Below are 20,912 nucleotides of genomic sequence, written 5' to 3'. Positions count from 1 at the left end.
ATATATTTCTGGAGCAAAAATATTACGGCATATACCAGCAGCAGCTCTAAAAGCTGTCCAAAGCCATAATGTACAGTGACCAGTGGTAACACATCTTACAACAGCCTTTCTTATATTAGTACTGTACCTGCCTGTAGTACGTCACCATTCACAACAGATGGTGGACTGTTTTCCAACTGTAATTTTGCTCTGTTTTCCCCACACAATTCATGTACTTCTATTTATGACTTATTATTATTACTTTATTTGTTGAATTTACATACCACCCTACTTTTAACCATCGTGTAACAAAAAAAACCAAGGGAGACTTGCCATAAAACATTGTGGTTCATCCTCACTCCCAAGCAGGAGTACCCTTGTAAGAACTCAAGAAGACTGGATTTTACCTTATTATAGACTTCTCCACTATAGCGAGGTGTATTTCTATTAAAATTACAGCAATTATTCCTAATATATGCACACATATACACAACATGAAAAATTTGTGCAAATGAGCACTATATTTCACCTGCCTTTTTTGGTGATGCAGACGTGGCTACTGTATTCATCATATAGTCGCCTTCATGAGTTACCCGCATCAAGGGCAGATGTGCAAAACAAGGAGCAGGCCTGACCCCATTTCTTGTTCTACACATGACTGTCCTCCAAGTGCACAAGATATGAAGGGAGATATTGTCATGCAGCCATGAAAGGTTCTAGAGACCTAGCCAGGAAAAGGTATCAACACTAGCCAGTCCTGATTTAATAATAATGTTTGAGTCAGCCAGCATATTTCCACACACACACCAAACTATTATAGACACACAGTGCTAATATCCATGATATAATCAGTTAATTAAATAGGATGGAGGATGAAACCTGGGCTCTAGATCCCTGCCCCCTGTGTAGCCCCCTACCAAAATGCCAGAATTTATAGCAATTTGTCATTCTGAACTCATACACTTAAATGGAGCTGTCATACAAAGAAGAAAAGGCACAATTCAAAGAGCAGGCCCTTCCTTTCCTCAAGATTTTGGCTATTTTAGAACAACAACAACAACAACAACAACTAATAATAATAATAATAATAATAACAATAATAAATTTATATCCCGCCCATCTGGCTGGGTTTCCCCAGCCACTCTGGGTGGCTTACAACATATAAAACAACAAAACATGAAACATTAAAAAACAAGGTATCCTATACAAGCAACAAACAAACCAATAAATCAATAAAAACCAATCGCAATAATCACAATATTTTAGCCAGAGCCAAAAGATTTCTCCTCAGGGAGCAGAATGCTAGAATGATCTAAGGCCATTTTGCTGCTTCATGTTTGACCTAAGATGATTATAGCCGAAAACAACCACCAAATTGATTCCTAAGACGAGAATGTTAGTATTTGAATATGGTTAATATGTGAATTGAGCCTGAAGAGGTAAAGCCCAGTTGGGGACTGTTGCAATTTAATGAGAAACAATTGTGTTGCGATATTTGTTAAAAAAAAAGAAAAAGGGATGCTATTGTAATTTGGGAAGCGGTGTATGTGTTGTGAATCCATCTTGAAAACACTGGCTGTGCTAGCTAAAACAGAGACAGAGACACTTCCTCTCAGAGGTATGTGGCTTTTTAAATATGCCTCACATAGTGTTGTTACAGGGCCAAACTGGAAAAAACCACTTACGACATAGAATTTAGCTATGTATCTTTTTTATTTTTATGTGTGTGTGTGGTGTTTTTACTGAGAAGACAACACACAGAGCAGGGACACTTCTCACCTCATACTAAGTCCTAGGCCTCTTCTGTACTATACATTTAAGGGAGTATTATAGCACTTTTAACAATTATGGCTTCCCACAAAGAATCCTGTGGTTTATTAAGGGTGCTGAGAGTTGTTAGGAGACAGTTTTCCCCCTCACAAAGCAACCATTGCCAGAGTGCTTTAACAATCAACCCCTCTTCACTGGGAACTCTAGAAATTTTAACTCTGAGACTGGGATAGAGATCTCCTAACAACTTTCAGCACCTTTAACTACTGTTCAAATGATTCTTTGGGATAAGCCATGACTGTTCAAAGTTTCCTGCCTCTTGGATCCTGCAGAGGAGCAGCAGCTGCGGACTGAGAACTGCCATTTTGATATGCTGGAATAGTGGGCCAGCAGGAATCTGGCCCATCAATTTATTATCTGCCCTTTACCATAAGCAGTGTTAGAAACTGAGATATGAAAGCTAGGAGCTAAATGGCACCTTAAACCTGGACACAACAAGAGAATGTCTAGGCATGCTTTTTTATAACAAGAATACAAAGCTGAAAATGAATGAACTGTAGCCCAAATATTATGTTCATTTTTCACATGGTCTAGTCCTTCCTCTGCCCACCCCCCTAATATTCTTAAGAGGGTCTCTTCTCCAGTCTTCAGAGAGTGGCTGGAAGTGGGGAGGCAGAAAAGGGTCCTCTCTTCCTTCCACTCTGCAGCTTTAATCTGAAATCTCAGGTGACCAGAGCTTAGAAACTGCTCGCGCTAATGAAATTTCCTGTCGCAAAATGCACCTAGAACAATGGGAGTTGACCATACAGTCCCACTGACCATAAGGTCCCAGGGCAGATTACAGCAATAAAATATACAATTATAAACTAAATAAAACAGTTACAACTGCAAAATAAGGAAAGGGTAAAAACTATTGTTACGAGGTACACCTTACGGCGGCCTGATCCCTCTAATATAGTTGTCAGAGAACCGCTATTATTGTTGAATGGTCACCATCTGTTCTGCTGATGGCATGTTAACATTAAAGTGAAGATTAAGAAATTGCAAAGTGGGCATATGCTGTACCTAAAACTGAACTTGTTCCCCTTCAAATGAGAGACCTTCTATAAAACCTAACATTTGGAATGGGGAAAAACTATTCTAAAGTTAGAATACAATAGATAAAACCTTTCTTTGTATGCAGATTTTTTTTTTTAAAAAAAAACTTTTTATGCTGCCCCTGACTCCTCTTTGAGTAAGCTGTTAAAGTGAATGGAAATAACTTTAGCAATGTACCTGGAACCATCACTTGCAGAAAGTCTGCAGGGAAAGGCCTGCATTGTGAAGAAAGCAGACTTGTAGGTAAGCAGCCATTATAGTATCTTTCTTTTGGCAATTGCTGCAAATCCTTTCAGAATAAAATATGGGAACAAAAGCGCCCTTTCAAAAGCTCTGGTGCTCTTTTAGTTCCACAAAAGAGCCAGCATAGTGGTGTTCTGCACCAATTGAGCATTATGTTATTTCTTAGATGCCCCCCCTTCCCTGTATTTTGAACATTTTAAATGTTCCCTTTAGGGAACTGTTAGCAACTGTTCAAGCCTTAGCATCTATTATCGTGCATTGATTGGTTATACCTATGTAGAATATCTAATCCTATTTAGACCAGATCTTGGAGACCTCTCACTGGCATTGTTTCTCTGCCACTCTGAGTTGCAACCTGGAGGGCCTGGCCTTGCATTGACTTTTTGCCACCTCTTTCATCTCAGCTAGATTCAACCATCTATTTAAGCCTTCTTAAAACTAACCATTTGATTATCTGCATTTAGAAGCTGCTTGCTGCTCAAGTTATCAATAGAGTTGATTTACATGAAAATATGGATTGGATGTGAGTTTTAGCTAAATGTGCAGACATACGGCCTAATGTGTGTTGAGGCGAGAACAGGTGCAGTGATTAGCGCAGTGGAGACTCCGAAACCCAGGGGTAAATGCACTCTCTCTTTAGATTCTCTCCAGGCTGCACCTCTCCATTGTCCTGCTCTGTGCTCTGCTTGAATGCTTTTGCCAGGCTGACATGTTTCCTCGAACTGTGATATGCCTCTTGCTTTCCTGGACAGGGGGATAGATTTGTGCGTGCATTATTGTGTGCATGTAGGAACATCAGACTTCTGCTGAGAGTGGGATCTGAAGTTGGGACTTCTGAAAGAAAGTGAACAGGGCAATGTGCAGCACAGTGGAACAATTGGGAGGCCAGGTGATTCAGCACCTTGGCATCTGTTTCAGCGATACAAAGCATTTCAGGCCTGGTGGCTTGCATCTATCATTTCAGGGCAATGAGGCCTGGCTACAGGATAGCTACAGGGGCTTGTGTGATTGCTTGTAGATGTGAGTGGTTTGGTGGCAAGACAGTGAGGAGAGGCTGACTCAGATGGCAGAAAAAGGAATTGGGTTGGATTCTTAGTCTAAACTGGAACAAGGGTACCCGGGTAAAACGGTCCGGGGGCGGGGGAGTTTTGTCTGAAAGCCTAGATGGGGGCTAATGGGCCATATAACTCCCCCAATGGTGTCCTGGTGGGTTTGGCCTATTTGATCCTGTGTCATGGGGGGAATCCTTTATCTCTGGATTGACCCTGGTGGAGTAATCAACCAGCAAACGGGTTAGTTGGTTCAGGATCCATACCCAATGCCTATGCCAAAGCCTACTGGCATATATAATCAATAAAATTGTGGCCATTTTGATCCCAAGTTGTTGTGCAATGCCTTTAGTGCTGCTTTCACACCCCTTGCCCCTGGTAAGCCCTGCACCTGGGTCCTCAAGGTTGCTCATGAAGGAATGCGGCCTTTGGGCAGAAAAAGAGTCCTCACCCTCATGTAGAACAATCTGAGCTCCTTAGAGGAGGACTGAGATATATAGTATCTACCAGCACCAATGAGACATAGATTGAATTCCTACTCCCTCACCTCTGAATTTTACAGGTGACTGTTAGTCACACAGAAAGTAAACCTGTTAGAGCAGGCTGAGCTAGAGATCTCTATTAGTAGTGAAACCTGTACCTTTTATTTTGCTATGTTGCTATGTTAACCTAGTCCACACATTAAGAATGGAAGCAAGGGGTTAGAATAACTGATGACTTATAGCTTTCCTAGCTTTGATTTAATTTATTTAAGAGATTTCCTACTGCCCTGCACCATAAGGTTCCACATTGGATTGCAGCAATATGATCGTACAAGGGAAGGGACAATTCTCTGGGATGCAAATATGCTTAGGTAAAAAGTAAAAAGATACGGTGAAACAGAACAACAGGTTTGTTTTAAAATGGCAGTTGTTTTGGAGCTTTCTAAGGAAATAAAGAGAAGGGAAGTATGTGAAAAATGAAACCAACCATTTTGTGCGAAAACTCTGTGGCAAGTTCAAACAAAACTGGCCTGCGCAAAGGGTGGCAGGGACCTCATTAACACATTTGTCTCAGACCTCGAAAAAAAAAACCCCTTAAGACAGCCTTAGAACTGCTGTTCATTTTGAAATAGTCACTTACATAACGAAAGCAAGCAGACACACACTTCATTATCTTCTTGCTGATTTGGAGCAGCAGGTGGCTTAGGCTCGCTGTGGAGTAGCAATTTTTATATTGCTCCTCAGCAAATAACTTGGCATTAAGAGTTTTATGCTGCACCGAGGAGTAACATTAGCATTAGCATTAATGAATGCTAATAGGGCACTTTGCCCTGAGAAAACTGCCTATTTGCATTCATGTAGCCAAGTACAAGGTCAGTGCACATAATGTCCAGGATTGTGACAGAAACTAGTAAATTAAAAGCTGAGCCAGAAACAGTTCTACACTTGTCTTTAAGTGCACTGCAGTCATGCAAAGTCAGAAAGAGAGAAGCGTCTAGCCCTACTTGCGGGCACAATATATACATATATATCTCTTTACCTTCCTTTTTTTCCTTTTAGGTCACAGTCCTAGCGTATTGTAACATTTTGAGGTGGATTTCCTAGCTCTCCAGATGGAATTGAAATATTAGCTACCCACATTTACAGAAGTGTGAGAGACTCCAGATCATATGCTCAGATCATTCAATTTCTCTTAAGGCAGAGAATGCAGCCTTGGCTGCAATATCCATCAGGTATATGCACTCACCTGTGATTAACCTTACTTGGCCATTAAATGTCACAATTCTTGAGTACACATGAAGCCGAAAGAATATACATTTGTCAGTAAAAAGGTGACTGAATGAAAGACGTGAAATGACATTTTTCGTGGGGGTGGGAGTTGTATCTTGACTGTGAAGGAAAATTGCTTTTTCTGTAAATCTTAGGCCTAACGGAATAAAACACACATTACTTTCCAGTTGGGAAGCCATTCTCATCGACATAATGAAGGCATTGTAAAGCTGTGACTTTTTGCAAACTCTGAGAGAAAACCAATCTGCAATCTTGACAGATATGATCTTTTCCAAGATGCGCTATTCATTTACAGCAGCAGGAGACCTCAGTTAATTTACGAGGGGGACAGCAGACAGTGAACTCTCCAGCTCAGCCTAGGTGGCAATGTCCCAGTCTGAATTTATGTTCTGGTTATTTATTTATTTTTTAAAAAGATTTATATTAAGCTTTTCTTTCATTCCAAGAGTACATTAAAATTCTAATGGAAAGCCATTTGTATGCATTTGTTGGGTTGCTATTTATTGCCCAGCAAAGAAAAAGGAAAGGAGTTGGGGGGAGGGAAGCTCCAAAAGTTTGCAAACAGTAAAGTTTTAAAGATGGAAACTAGTATAGAAGATGCAGGGGTAGGAAGTGAGAATCTAGCAGGAAAATATCTGCTGTGACCTGCTGAAATGGTCATCATGCTGTGAGTAATAGTTTGGAAGTGCTGTCCCCAGAGCCTGAGCAACAGTAGCCAATGCCATTTTAGGCAGCTGCTATCAGAGTGATTTCTATTCTGCAATAAAGTGACAGAAATGGCCTAGTCTAAAGGCTCATTCACACATCAAAGTTTGTTACACACTGAGTGCAATTTCAAGGAATGACCTCCACGTGTGAATGAGTCATCACCACACATTTATTCATTACGTTTATATCCAGCCTTTCAGCCATCTGGGCATTGCACTTAATAGACCCCAATCTGCTTAGCTTTCCATAAGGTTATTACATCATTTGTCTTCACTTCAGGTCATGCCCTGGACAGTAGCACAAATAGTACTTCCATATAATACTTTTCAGCAGGATCATCAAGTGGTGATAAGAAATTGTGTACCTGTGAAACAATCCTAAGTGATAAGGAACAAAATTTCTCTCTTTCCCAAACATGATTGACATATGTTTGCAATAGGAGCGGGAAACGTGATTTTAAGAAATTGTATTAAATTAAAGTAATTTGTTTTGATTTGTAATAATTTTTTTGGGGGGGATATATTTTTAAAAATCAGCAGGACTCAGGTATGTCGGGATTGTGGCCTTCACATTTTACAATCCTCCTAGTACTCATCTTCATAGCAACTCCATTAAATTCGTGATTCTTATTTTCCCATTTGGCCCTTGGAAAATGGAAGGCTTTGTCATGTGTTATAGTTTCAAGGAATATATTGTTATGCACTTGGTGTGGGGGGAAGTAGGCTGTATGCAGAGACCCTCCTAATCGCTGGATCCAGCAAGTGTTATATTTTAAGGCAGGCTAGCTTCCTGTTGAGGTGGTTGCCTGGGCGATGGGCCATTAAGGGAACCAAGGAAGTGGATCTGTGTGAGATGGCAAATGGAAGGAAAAAAGGCCAGAGTAGAGAGTTGAGTGATGCGAGCCAGAAACTGGAAGAGAAAGCAGCAAGCTGGAAAGAGTGTCAAAGCAGCGTTTGATTTCGGCTGGGATCCAAGGCTGTGGGACCCCTGGAATCTCAGACTGCTTGAAGATTGGAGTGGTGTGCAACACTATGCTATAGATTTGCCTTCTATAGGTGTTGGCATTCAAAACTCATATGCATTGTGGTTGGTTGTGGCTTTTTATTCTTATGTACCGTATATATAACAGAAATGGTGTTGGAAGCTGAGATAGATATTAGACCCTTCCCTAGGTTTGTTTCCATGATGTGTACAAAGTGAAAAACAGAAACAAATATACTTTAAACATTACATTTGAAGAGGTACATGTTGTAGCTTAGCAACATTTTGACAAACATAATATGCACACCACTAGCTTAGGTGGTTTTTTTTAAAAAAAGTTCAGACAAATTCATGAGCTTAGGTTTTACAAAGATATATTAGCTGTGGAACCTCCATGTGCAGAGACAGTATCTCAATATCAGTTGCTTGAGACAAACAGGGACACTATTATCTCCATGCTTCCTTTGTGAGCTCCCGGTGTTGACTTCTTCTGTGGTTTTGGAAACTGATCTGGTGATACAGTGTCCAGGCTGCTGTTTGATTTTATGGCAAATGAAAATTCTGAGACACTGAGAGCTGTGCTGTGTGATCCTTCATGAGATTTCTGGACCTTCCTCTGTTAAAAATCTCCCTTGATTGGATAGCTCAGCATCTTTGACCAAGAAGGGATTTGACCGAGCTTGAACTGTAGATCATGTTCATGTAGAACAGGCATGTCGAACTCCCAAGAGACTGTGATCTACTCCCAGTATCAAAAAAATTGGCAAGGATCTACCCATTGTCATTGGAGGGAGGAGGAGCGTGCGTGGAGTTTAGGAGAGGATTGCCTGGAGTTGTTGAGCTTTTTGGCCAAAGACATTTTGATACCTAAGACAGAAAACCTAACTAGCATGTGGTATGGCAGTAAAAGCGTAATAACAACAACACGTATGGTTTGCTTCCTTTTAATGATATCCCAAAATCAGGCGCCTGAGCCAGGCTGCTTTGTCTAATGGAAAGGTTGACCCGCGATGAATTCAAGTTTCTCAGTACATAGATAGGATCCCTTTTGGGCTTCAAATCCCAGACAAGTCATGCCTAGAAGTGGGTGGCTGGTTATACCTGTGGTGTCATAGTCCCAGATTCAAACCCTGGCATCACAGTGACACCACAATGAAAGCTATGTTTTAGGTAGGGCTGGTGAAGATTCCTCCACCCTGAACCGTTAGAGAGCTGCTGCTTATATAAGAGGGCTTAGTGGTCTGACTCAATACAAGGCAGCTTTCTCTGTTCCTGTGAATTACAAGTAAACATTAACAAGAACCTCAGAATTAAAATCATTAAATAAGTGGGTCGGTTGTATTCAGAAATTCAGAATTTCTCACCGAGTGAGAAAATGGAATTTATTTTCATCCTTCAGTTTGGACTCCTTCAAGAATACATTTTACCCCCCCACCCCCACCCCAAACCACCAACAATCACTCTAAGCTGTTAAAAAATCTTTGTGTTTCAACATAGTAGTCCCTCTCTCTTATTCTGCTGGTCCTTTTCTTTAGAAATGACTTTTGACAAAGGGCTTAGTAACAGTAAGGTTAATTTTCTGTTTGTATTTTGAACACTATTTGACAATAGAAAAAGTTAGAAAACAGATATTGGAGGGGGAGGAGGCAAAAAGAATGTGTATACAGTGGTACCTCAAGTTAAGTACTTAATTCGTTCCGGAGGTCCGTTCTTAACCAGAAACTGTTCTTAACCTGAAGCACCATTTTAGCTAATGGGGCCTCCCGCTGCCACCGCACCGCCGGAGCACGATTTCTGTTCTCATCCTGAAGCAAAGTTCTTAACCTGAAGCACTATTTCTGGGTTAGCGGAGTCTGTAACCTGATGTGTATGTAACCTGAAGCGTATGTAACCTGAGGTACCGATGTATGTTCTTCAGGCAGATGTGTCTCTGTTGGCAACATGGATAAAAATCTCTCTGTTACTGCGGGGAACAGGAGATGGGAACTGGTTTATCCACTGTTGAGATGGAGAGATATAAAATATTTGATTAAAAGTATTGCTAATTATTATAGCTCTGCTATCCAACCATTTCCTTGTCAGTAATTTTGTTACACTTTAATAGTCAGTCAATGACTCTTTTCATTTGCTCTTGAGGCATTAGTGAGTCTGGCTCTGATAATGCGTTACCTAATCTTATCTATCTATCTGGGATTTTTATGAAACCTGCACATAAAACCCTGGAAAGTGCTTAACTGTGTCTCTTCATAGATTAAAGCAATGTCCTTCGTCTTTCCTGTACCAATTTAAGTCAAGTGAGTGGCCTTGCTGCAATTTGGAATAGACTTGTGTGAAGTCCAGAAGTAATCCTCATGTAGGGTGTGCAAAATTGGACTTTTTATACTTAAGGGAAGGACAAAAGACATAGGGGGGAAATCTTTTGAGTTTAGACTTCTCAACATCTGAAGAAATTACAGTATGTTTTGGAGCATTTGCCTGTTATTTTCAAAACCAGGGAACCCTGGGAGGGGGGTGCTTGTTCACTTTTTAAATTTGTGTGTGTATCATTGTGCAAAGTGTAGTAGTTAATATTGTCTCATCTGCTAGGAGGCTGTCCTTAAAGACTTTTTCAAAGACAAGAGCTGGTCAAAAATGGGAAATCTTACCTTATAGGTGTGGTCTGGCATCTATTTGGAGTGTTGCAGGCACAAATGAAGAGGCTGTGTGTTTGTCCAATAAAGACTCTTTTCTCTCCTATAAACCACATTTGATGTGTATGCAAACAAAAAATAGGCCCCTCTGGATTTGAAAGTTCTTTCACAGGATAGCAGTGGGTTGTTTCCAAAGTGATACTCAGTCAGGATAATATTTTCTAGATGCAATGTGGAAAGCATTTATTTAAGGGCTGGTGTGAAAGAATGTGTGTTTTAAACCTTTTACAAATGCTGTTACTGCCTTCAGGATGCAGTTTGCAAATCTAAGGCTGAAATTACACATGCATTTTCAGGTGGTTTAATTATCTTTTCCCACATGTTAATTCATCTTACCACTGTTCAAGTTATGCACCCCCCCTTTAAATGTCACAACCCCTCCAGCTAGTCTGTTCTGGCCCGTACTGCCCTGTAACTCTTTTCAGATGCAATTCCATCGTGACCTAATGGACCTTCTTACTGACAGTATGAGAATGGATTTCTTTCTGAATTATTTGCCCACCAAGCCCACTGAAGTCACATCATCATCATCATCATCATCGTTTCTAATGAAACTGACAAAGTAAGGTGAAAGACCTGTCAATTTTACTTAATGATTTCCTTCCATTCCCCTACACTCCCTCCCAGATCCTGGCGAAATTCTTGTCATTTGGTGTCTTGTGCATTTTGAAAATTAGAGCAGTATTATGTGCCCCAGTGGTGGACCACATGAATCCCCTTCTGAAGAGGAAAAAAACAACAAATCCTGCTGGTGAAATAGATTAAGCTTCCTTTGACCTTGCCACACCAGAGAGAGGACACAATGTTGATGGGGGACCCTCAACAGTTCCCAGGATTCTTTTGGGGGAAGCCATGACTGTTAAAGCAGTTTAAGAGTGCTTTAAATGTATGGTGTAGATTGTTTGTTATTGGTTTTGCTGTGACAATCTCCTACATATTTTCTGTTGCAGTTTGTGTGTCTTATATTTCATTCTCCTCTTTTACCCCCCACTCTTGTTTTATGCAAATGGTTTTCCCTTCTAATGTGGACAGTAACTGTGAGCAGTAGGTTCTTCTCTCTCTAATTGGAAGAACTGGAAAAGAAGCAATTCTGTGAGGTGAAAAGCATGTTTTTGAAAGGTTGGTTGTTGATTCTGTTTTAGAAAGAGAGAGAACGAGTCAGGGTCACCTTTATGCTATCGCCATTGGCTTCTGCTCTGTGGAAACATCTCTCTGCTAATGTGAATTATGCTTTCTGAGGGCCCTGGTTACTGGGAAGTATTTCCCACAGAGTGGTGCGCATAATGCTCAGTGCTTTATTTTAATTATTAAAATGCAATACTGCAAAATAATCATTACTGTATTGCTTCAGAAACACTTACCAAAGATGTGGTCCTGGCAAAGTAAGTTCCATTCACTCACTTTAATGGATGGTTGCTGTAACCGGGGGGGATGGGGGCAGTGAGAGGAAGACTGCAGTTCAGGCCAAGCTGAGCTTTTGGTGGGAGGGCACAATATTGATTTGACTATTGATTCTGCACAGAACATTTTTGCTTTCTATTTTTCAGAACAAAATCCCCACCTTCCTCTTGACAGATCAGATGTCACTTTATTTTTCTTTACTTGAAATAATACCGAATGCAGGTTGTTGACAGCTTTAAGCTTTTGCACAGTCAGCATGACAGGGAGGAATGGCATAGACATGAGCAAAAGTCAAATGGTCTCCCAGGAGCTCCAACCCATTAAAGCAATTGCTGGGAGAGAAAATGAATGCTCAAAACATCTGCAGCTTCCCTTAGCTTCAGTTTACAGTCTGGTCTAAAAGTTTTGTTTTGAACCCTTATGCTTTATTAAGTGTCCCTAACCCATGTTGGGAACTAGGTTTGAATGTGCTAAGAAAATGCTTCCTGTTGCTCCAATCGAAACTAAATTCTGTGCTCAGATGTGTACAAGTTGTGTCCCATCAAGTCTTTCACAGCAGTGCAGGAGCTCAATGAACCTTCTGTTTTTGCTGTCTGCCTGCAACTTAAAAAATATGGTAGGATAGTGGTACCTCGGGTTACAGACGCTTCAGGTTACAGACTCCTCTAACCCAGAAACAGTACCTCAGGTTAAGAACTTTGCTTCAGGATGAGAACAGAAATTGCATGGTGGCGCAGTGGCAGCGGGAGGCCCCATTAGCTAAAGTGGTACCTCAGGTTAAGAACGGACCTTCAGAACGTATTAAGTTCTTAACCAGAGGTACCACTGTACATTTGCCACAATGTACAGCTAGTAGGCTGTATTCAATGTGGCTTACAGGGGTCTGACTTGCCTAATCATCAATTCTTCAATGACAAATCTGATGTGTGTGTCCCAGAATATGGAAAGGGGCACAATATAGCCATTGGTATGGGAATTACGGACATAGGGGGGAAGGAAATAGCCTCTGTGGCACTCTCAGGGAAAGGGAGATGCGCAGGGTGAGACGCAGAAGGTTAGTGTCCCAAGGCCAGTGTTACCATGATGTAGAAGTTTTTGTAGATCTGGGAAATGCCATTCTTCTTGAAAATTAGCTGAAATGTTAGCCTATGTGCAGAATGCAGGATTCACTTGTCTGCAAGCAGCAAATCATAATAAAATATTATTGTGTTAAGTGTGGAACAGTGTTGTAGGTCACATCCCAGGCGTGGTCAAGATAATCTATTGCTAAATGTTTTGTATGTAAGTTTCTGTATCTAATCTTGGCATAAAATGTGGCAGAACAGCCTCAGAAATGTGGAGGAGGCTGCACAATTCTGTGACCCCTTTCCCAATTGCTTCCATTTGCCATTATTTCTGCTGGTAACTTCTTTCACTCTTCAAATATGAGTCTACTCTGTACCATGTTGCTACAATCCATGGATAGTAAATTCTGAATAAGGATGTTGAGGACTGTGTAGAATAATAAATGGCATCTAAAGAAATTGCACCAAGTATCTTGCAAATGTACTCGGTTTATAATATGATACTGTGCAAGTGGTTTGTGTGAACTATCTCTTTTTCAGCACTGTTTGAATGACCTGCTATGTTAGAAAGTAAGTGATAACCTCTTGAGCCATTTTTATTATTGACCAATATTATTTTTGATTGTTTATTTCATCTATATAGGAGCAAACTGATCTATACAATCTTCAAATGGTTAAATGAGCATACACCGTACCTTTGATGAAAGCGAATTGTGCAGCATGCCAGCTTGACAACATAATGAACAGGTAAGAAACCTGTTTGCATTATATATTTAGAATATTGTCATTGTTAGCAGACATCACTTGTGAATAAATCATCTCCAATGATGAAACATATTTTGTAAGGTATTCCTGAGCACCTGCTTGTTCACTTTAAAGTAGCCTCTGTGTGGCCTTTTCTCCTAGGTTGCCACTTTTCTAAATGGGCAAAGAATGCATCTATTTAACAACTCTGTATTAGATAGAAACCACCAGATGACTTTTCTGCATCATGGAGATACAGTGATGGGAAGAGGTTTACCTGTTGAGACCCACCTGTCATACAGCTGTTAAAGGCATGGGAAAGCCCGTGTCAGTTAAAAAGATAAGGAATGGTGCCAGTAGTTTTAAATTCATTGAACAAAGCATCACAGCTTCCCTCAAGATTGTGGGGGCATCCTGTTCACTGAGCACACAAAGTGTTTTGCACCTTGACATATGCAGTCCTTCAACCACATAGCTCATTTGCTGCTATTGTAATTGTTATGTGAATAATATTTGTGTCATAATATTACAGGTTACTCCCCTGCATACCTGCAGTTTGGTGTGTTTTTTATAAAAAGAATATTTGGAATGGATTCTTGTGCAAAGAATTAGAGAAGAGGAGTAGGGTTTATGCCCATAGCAATGTCTCACTAACCTATGAACCTGTATTTTTTAAAAAATTAAAGAAATAGGAACATACATTTATTTGCTTCAAAAATACACTGCCCTAACAAGGTCCCCAAAGTGGTTTACATAAAAGAAGAAAATAAAGCCAAACAAAAAACTACAACTAAAACATTAGAACCAAAATGGAACAGTTAAAATAACCTTCAGTCATATATTTAAAGGCACATGGACTGCTTTCACTGCCTGTCTAAATGCCATCAGGGATGAGGCTAGTCCCATAATGGCTCTCAGACTTTTGCTTTCAAAAAGGAATTTACAGGATTTTTGCACAGAGGATAAATATTGGCTGAGGCATATGTGGACTGATCTACTAGACATGACATGTGTAACTAGTGTGTATATTTTAGGCCTGCTTGATTTTTATACTATATATATATATATACACAACTGACCTCAGTACTAAACATAGGTAGATCAAATTCTGTAACCTGACTTTAAATAATGAATTCATGTTTCCTATAAAAGTGATCTTACTATACCTGACCCCTGTAGGTCTTATTGGGAGATGATAAAAAAGAAGACGAGTCTGTCATGAGTTTCAGCAGCTTTTTCTCCATGTACAGTTTCCCTATTCTGATTCTGCTTGTTGTAGAAGCTGAATAACGAAATGTAATTAAACTAATCCACATAACAGAGCAGTGTCTCCTTAGGTTTGAATAAAGAGGTTGTAAAAAGGCGGCTTTAGCCTCAAGTGTTCCTGCTCTTGCCTGTAGACCACAGGCGTTTTTCAGACTTTGCCCTCCCCACCAATCTGTGTAGGACAGAAGAACAACTGTTGCACACTAAGCTTTTCCATCTGAATGAAAAGGTCTCTCTGCCACTGATGTTCGTTTTGTATTGTTTTAAAATTTATCTTCAGTTATTTTTTGTATTATTTTAAAAATTATTTGCAGCTGTTTTTATTTTATGTCATGCTTTAGATCAGGGCTGAGAACCCTTTCGCCCTCTAGGTGCTACCGGAGTACAACTCCCATCTTGCCTAGCCATTGGCTATTCTGGTTGGGGCTGATGGAAATTGGAATTCAACAACATCTGGAAGGCGAAAGTTTGCCCAGCCCTGCTTTAGATATAGGTCCCTTCATGGGATGTGAAGCTCTAGAGAGAAGGAAAATAAGTCCAAAAGGAATGTATGAAACCACGAGAGAGAGAGAGAGAGAGAGAGAGAAAGAGAGAAAGAGAAAGAGAGAGAATGAATTAATATACTTTCCCCTCCCATCCCCGGGAAAGCAATGCACAATGTGGAACATTCAAGGACTATTTGTGTTAAACTGTATTGATTGCTTTGTGAGTAAAAATACAGTTGACGCCAGCACCCCCCTCCTTTCCTCTGCCGCACTGGATCACTCCTCCTTGGAGTGTTCCCATGACAGTCATGGTTTGTGTTTTTATTAGTTCGATTTACTCAATAAATAAATGGAAAAAATAAAACAACATGATTATCAGGGAGTGAATAGCTACAACATTTGCAGACTCCAGCAATAAGCAACCTTTAGCTTAAGTGACCACTTAAATGTAACACTGATGATATTTCCAGGACAATTTTGCCTGACCTTTGCTTAGACCTTTCTCTGCTGTAAACATTGGGTCACAAAAAAATTGCTTGTCCTTGTTCTGCTGTATATAAGCTGCCCTAGAATACTCGGCTCCTTATAGGGATGTTGATACACTTAGCAGTTTTTGCTTTATGTTTATATAGTAAAACCTATTTGTAGAGCCATAGTGTGACCTGCTGCTCTCCCATGGATGCTTAACTCAATAATCTAGGTGTCTGCAATTTCACACTTAATTTTAGTTTTGACATGTGGCATATAACTCAGCACTCTTGGAGCAGAGGCCCTTCAAAACCCATGTTTGGCTCAATTTGTTAGCTATGAAAGAGTGATCTGGAAATGGAGTTTGTCATGTCTGCTCACAAACAACAATACTTTCCTAAAGTATTGCACATAAAGTGATACCTTGGTTTGCAACGGTTTTGGATTACAACCATGTCAAACCCTAAAGTGTGTGACCCTTCTTTTTTTTTTTTTGGATTACAACCCATTTATTTATTTTTTTGGATTACAACCCATTTTTTTTTTGGAGGCCCCATTGGCAAAAGCGTACCTTGGGTTACAACCTGTTTTGATTTACAACCGGACCTCTGGAACGGATTATGGTTGTAAACCAAGGCATCACTGTAGTACATAGTCTAGAACCACTCTTGTTGTGAGGATTCTTGTAAAATCCAGAAACTGCAGCAGCATGTCCATACAGAAGGTCTTAGGTTCAATCCCTGGCTTTTCTGGGTAAACCCTGCCTGAAATCTTAGAGTGCTGCTGGCCAATCAGTGCAGCGTAAATACTAAGTTTGAGAGACCAATGGCCTGACTTGGTGTAAGGCAGCTTCCTATGTTCCATGTGTGAGATGGGCTTCTACTTTACTCTAGTTCTCATCTTTGGATCATGCAGTTCTAAACTCATACTCTGTGACTCTAAGATAAGGTACTAGATCCATGTATAAGATGAAAAGTAGGAAAGTGGGATGGAAAAGCTCCCAATTGGAGGGACATCCAGCAGTTGGTTAGTTGCCCTGTCCTCCTGCAAAGGAGGAATAAACAAACCTGTATCCTAACTGGTACTACAGCTGTGACTATGGGGACCAGCCAGTCAGATTGTTTGGCAATGAACAGGAGTAGAGAGTGTGCTACTGGGATTGCCTCAGTGTACCACTAATACCCATATCCAAACAGCAGCTTGGATGGTATACCTTTTTGGAATTTGCATGTGCTGAAGCCCCTGGGGTCTGAGGGCTGCCTGAGTTCACCAAGTCTTTGAAATATATCTCCTAACAATGTGCCCCAGGACAATGCTTATGTAGTCTCCCCATTCTTTAGTTCTGCAAATCTGTCAGTGGCCAGGGGAGGGAGCACTAAGTGTCTGCTGGTTCAGGGTAGCAAAGTGGTGGACAGACCATGCACTCTACTGCAGATAAAGCTCTGTGCTTGCATCACTAATTTGACAGAGTACCTTTTGGTGCAGGCCTCCCTCAGGTCAAAGCCCTCTTGCCTCTGTTCTAGACAGGGCCAAAGAGCCTATTAAAACTCAATGAAATAACTAATAAAAGGACAGAGCCAGGGTGACTAATTGGATTTACTGCACTTAGTTCAATTGCATTTTGTGTTTTAAATCCGAAGCTATTAAAAAATCCCTTAAACTTTCATCATTCTGCCTATCAGCTTGCTGGAAAAAGAAAAAGAAATCCTTCCTTTGAGTTTTCTGCACGCTCCTAATCAGAATGTGCCATGTGAGATGCACCCAGTTGCGTTTGAGCAGCATGCTAAAGCTGCACTTTAATCAGTGGTTGATGCTGTTTTCCCCTTTGAAGATCAGCTTTTTCTCCCACTCTGGAGGAGTCAACACAAATCAGAAACTTCACACACGATTCCACTGAGTGGCAGGAATCGAACAACCACAGCCTGGAAAGGAGACTTAAGAGGCAGGCCTCAGTCCGAATGCCATTTGCCAAAAAGGGCGTGTGTGGAATACTCAAGTTTCAGATGCTCTTGCTTCTGGATGCAAAATGTTGTTTTCAAGTGTCGCAGAGCTGTGATGATGGCCTATTTATTTAACAATTTTTGTGCCACTTCATCACAGCTGCCTCTAAGCAGTGCACAGGGGACCCCAATACAATAAGACTAAAAACAAGTTAAACATATAAAATCAGAATTCAAATTAAAAAGTATGCTGAAATAAAAAGTCTTCAGTGACTTCAAGATAGAGGGAGCCTGTCTGACCTCAACTGGATGGAAGTTCCACAGAATTGGACCCACAAAACTGAACACACTGCTCCTTGTGGATACGATTCATGGATATGAACCAGGAGGGAAACGCTAACAGTGACTTCCCTGAAGACCTCAGTAATTAGGCATTAAGAGATCAGGCAGTCCCTGAGGTTTCCTGGACCCAAGGTCTTTGTAACATAATACAAGAACTTTAAACCTGGCCCAGCAGTATATGGGCAGCCAGTGCAAGCTTTTGGCCACTAGAGTGATGGTCTGTCTCCATCAACATTCTAGCTGTGGTGTTTTGCACCAGCTGGAACCTTGGACCAGGCTCAGGGGTAGCCCTGCATAGGTCATGTTGCAATAATTGAGCCTTGAGGTTACCATTCTATGAATCCCTGTGGCCAGACTATCCCTATACAAGAATGGCTATAACTGGAGTACAAGTCATAGCTAATAGAAGTCATGGAGGCTGTCTGACCTTCGAATGACAAAGATGGATCCTCTTATTTCAGAAGTAACCCAATCCAGAACAGGCAAACAGATAATTTCCTGGACGTGGGGCCCACTAGCCCACAGTGCCTCTATCTTCCCAAGGTTTATCGGCTCTCATCCTCTGCACCTCATCTCTGCACCCGGACATCTGTCCAGATCTTAACACTGATGTTATGGAGAAATAGAGCTGTATCATCAGTGTATTTTTGACACTTTGCCCCAGTACTCTGAATGACCACATCCAATGGCTTCATATAGATAGTGACAAGATTTTACCCTGTGGTGCACCACAGCGCAAAGACCACGGGGCTGAAACAGTCTCCCAATGTTGTCCTTTGGACACAACTCTGTAGGCAGGGGCAGAACCATGGTAGAATATTGTTCCTGTCCCATAGAGCAGTTCATGAGGCTGCTATGATCAATAGTATCAAGAGCCACTGAATTATGGTAAAATCATGGTTGCAGAATGCCTTCTGGACCTTAAAGTTCTGAGATTCAAGAAAACAAATCACTGGCTGGGTTTCCTGTACTTTTAAGGGGAGAAAAACTTACCAGGCCTTCATTTCCTACTTTTGCCTGATCACTTGCCTGTGTTTGATGTGGCATGAAATCAGCCTGTCTGCTGCCAGAAGTCCAAGCTTCATTAGAAAGTGGTGTTGCTAGACGAGAAAAGCTGGGAGTGAGACAGCAGTGGGCAATTTCAGACTCTTTAAGTGTCCCTATTTTCCAGGGATGTCCTTGATTTAGAGAAGCCGTCCCGGTTTCTGATTTGATCTCAGAATGTCCTGCTTTTCCTTAGGTCATCCCTATTTTCATTGGGGAAATGTTGGAGAGTATGGTAAGATGTCCCTGTTTTCATTGGAGAAATGTTGGAGGGTATGGAGTTATCTGACCCCTGAGCCATCTGAAGGCAATCCTGTATAGGGAAGTGGTTTTTTTAATGTCTCATGTTTTATTATATTTTTATATATGTTGGAAGCTGCCCAGAGTAGTTGGGGGCAACCCAGTAAGATGTGTGGGGTATAAATGGTAAAATTATCATTATGGAATGGGATGTCCCTGTTTTAATTGGAGAAATGTTGGAGGGTATGTAATTTTGATCAAGTCATCCTCAAAGCACTTGATTTTTTTAGGCAAGGGAACCTGGGGCTTGTGAGGTGGATGCACTGGCTTATAAATTAAATTTTGCACTGTAGGAGCCCTGTCCTCTTATGCATCTGGGCATCCTGACTAGGTGTGATCTCCAGAGATTTTAAAAAGTTTCAAAAACAGTTTTTTTGGGGGGCGGGGTTAGATTGAGGAGTTTGTGCTGGAGGGGAGCATACATGTATGGTTTCCCAATGGGGCAAAGAGTGGCTTTGGTGACATAATTTAGTTCAGGAAAACAATAGGAGAGAAAGGGTTATACTTGTTCCTCACATGCCTCTTCCCTTTAGCTGCTTTTCACTTAAAAAACAAAAATCACCACACAGGAAATCCTGATTGCAGATCTCCCACATCACATTCAGTTGTGTCCTAAAGCTCATAGCCAAAGGTGAAAGATTCCCACTTCTTTGTTTTCACAGAAACAAAACAAAAATCTTCAAGAAGGATATACAGGAGTGAGCAAGAGAAAGAAATTTGAAATGTTAGTTTGAACTCTAGTTTAGACACCAGGAAGCATTTCAGTGGAAAGGCTTCCACTCTATTGCTTACTCACGGTGCTATGACTGCTCATTCTGATGGTTTCAGTGCACAGTTATGATCGTGTGTTACGTCTGGGTTGTGCACTTCAGGCTTGCTAGTCTGCCTTAACTGCAGCCTGTCAGCAAGGAATTTCCTTCTGTTGCTCAGCGGCTGTCACTGCTGGAGTGTTTAACCTGCTTTGCTTGGTTTTGTTGGTGAAAGAGCACAGGCTCCTGATAATCATTTTGAGCTCCTTCACTGTGAAAGCTAATTCAGACATCGTGCCAGGTATCACAGGCAACACCTGTTTTACCTTGTGGTATTTTCTTCCTTCCTGATAATAGTCACAACTTTTCTTTTCTTTTTTACCTTATTGAGCATCTTTAGCTCTAGGTGGGACTTAGATAACTTGCAGGAACACGTGAGCTATTTCCTTCTAATTTAACAAGAAAGGGTCTTTTCCTTTCTGTGTAACACTTCCTAGGAAGTAGTAAAGGTAAAGGTACCCCTGCCCGTATGGGCCAGTCTTGACAGACTCTGGGGTTGTGCGCCCATCTCACTTAAGAGGCCAGGGGCCAGCGCTGTCCGGAGACACTTCCGGGTCACGTGGCCAGCGTGACATCGCTGCTCTGGCAAGCCAGAGCCGCACACGGAAACGCCGTTTACCTTCCCGCTGGTAAGCGGTCCCTATTTATCTACTTGCACCCGGAGGTGCTTTCGAACTGCTAGGTTGGCAGGCGCTGGGACCGAGCAGCGGGAGCGCACCCCGCCGCAGGGATTCGAACCGCCGACCTTTCGATCGGCAA

General features: G+C 41.2%; 1 long non-coding RNA gene across 5 annotated transcripts in view; it reads left to right on the top strand.

Moving 5' to 3' along the window:
- Window positions 1-1,235: 1,235 nt before the first annotated feature.
- The window catches only part of LOC307224565, a 65,798-nt gene continuing 46,121 nt past the window's right edge, over window positions 1,236-20,912 (top strand). For 3 of the 5 annotated variants that reach the window (XR_013842664.1, XR_013842665.1, XR_013842666.1), the window contains exons 1-3: window positions 3,632-4,701; window positions 5,681-5,853; window positions 13,399-13,502. This is a non-coding gene — a long non-coding RNA (uncharacterized lncRNA). Of the gene's footprint in view, window positions 1,375-1,602; window positions 3,091-3,631; window positions 4,702-5,680; window positions 5,854-13,398; window positions 13,503-20,912 lie in introns of those variants that run through there. The other 2 variants (XR_013842662.1, XR_013842663.1) reach the window with 2 other exon arrangements.

The sequence above is a fragment of the Podarcis cretensis genome, assembly GCF_951804945.1.
Source record: "Podarcis cretensis genome assembly, chromosome: 9".
Classification (NCBI taxonomy): domain Eukaryota; kingdom Metazoa; phylum Chordata; class Lepidosauria; order Squamata; family Lacertidae; genus Podarcis; species Podarcis cretensis.
This window is presented reverse-complemented; position numbering and strand designations above follow the sequence as displayed.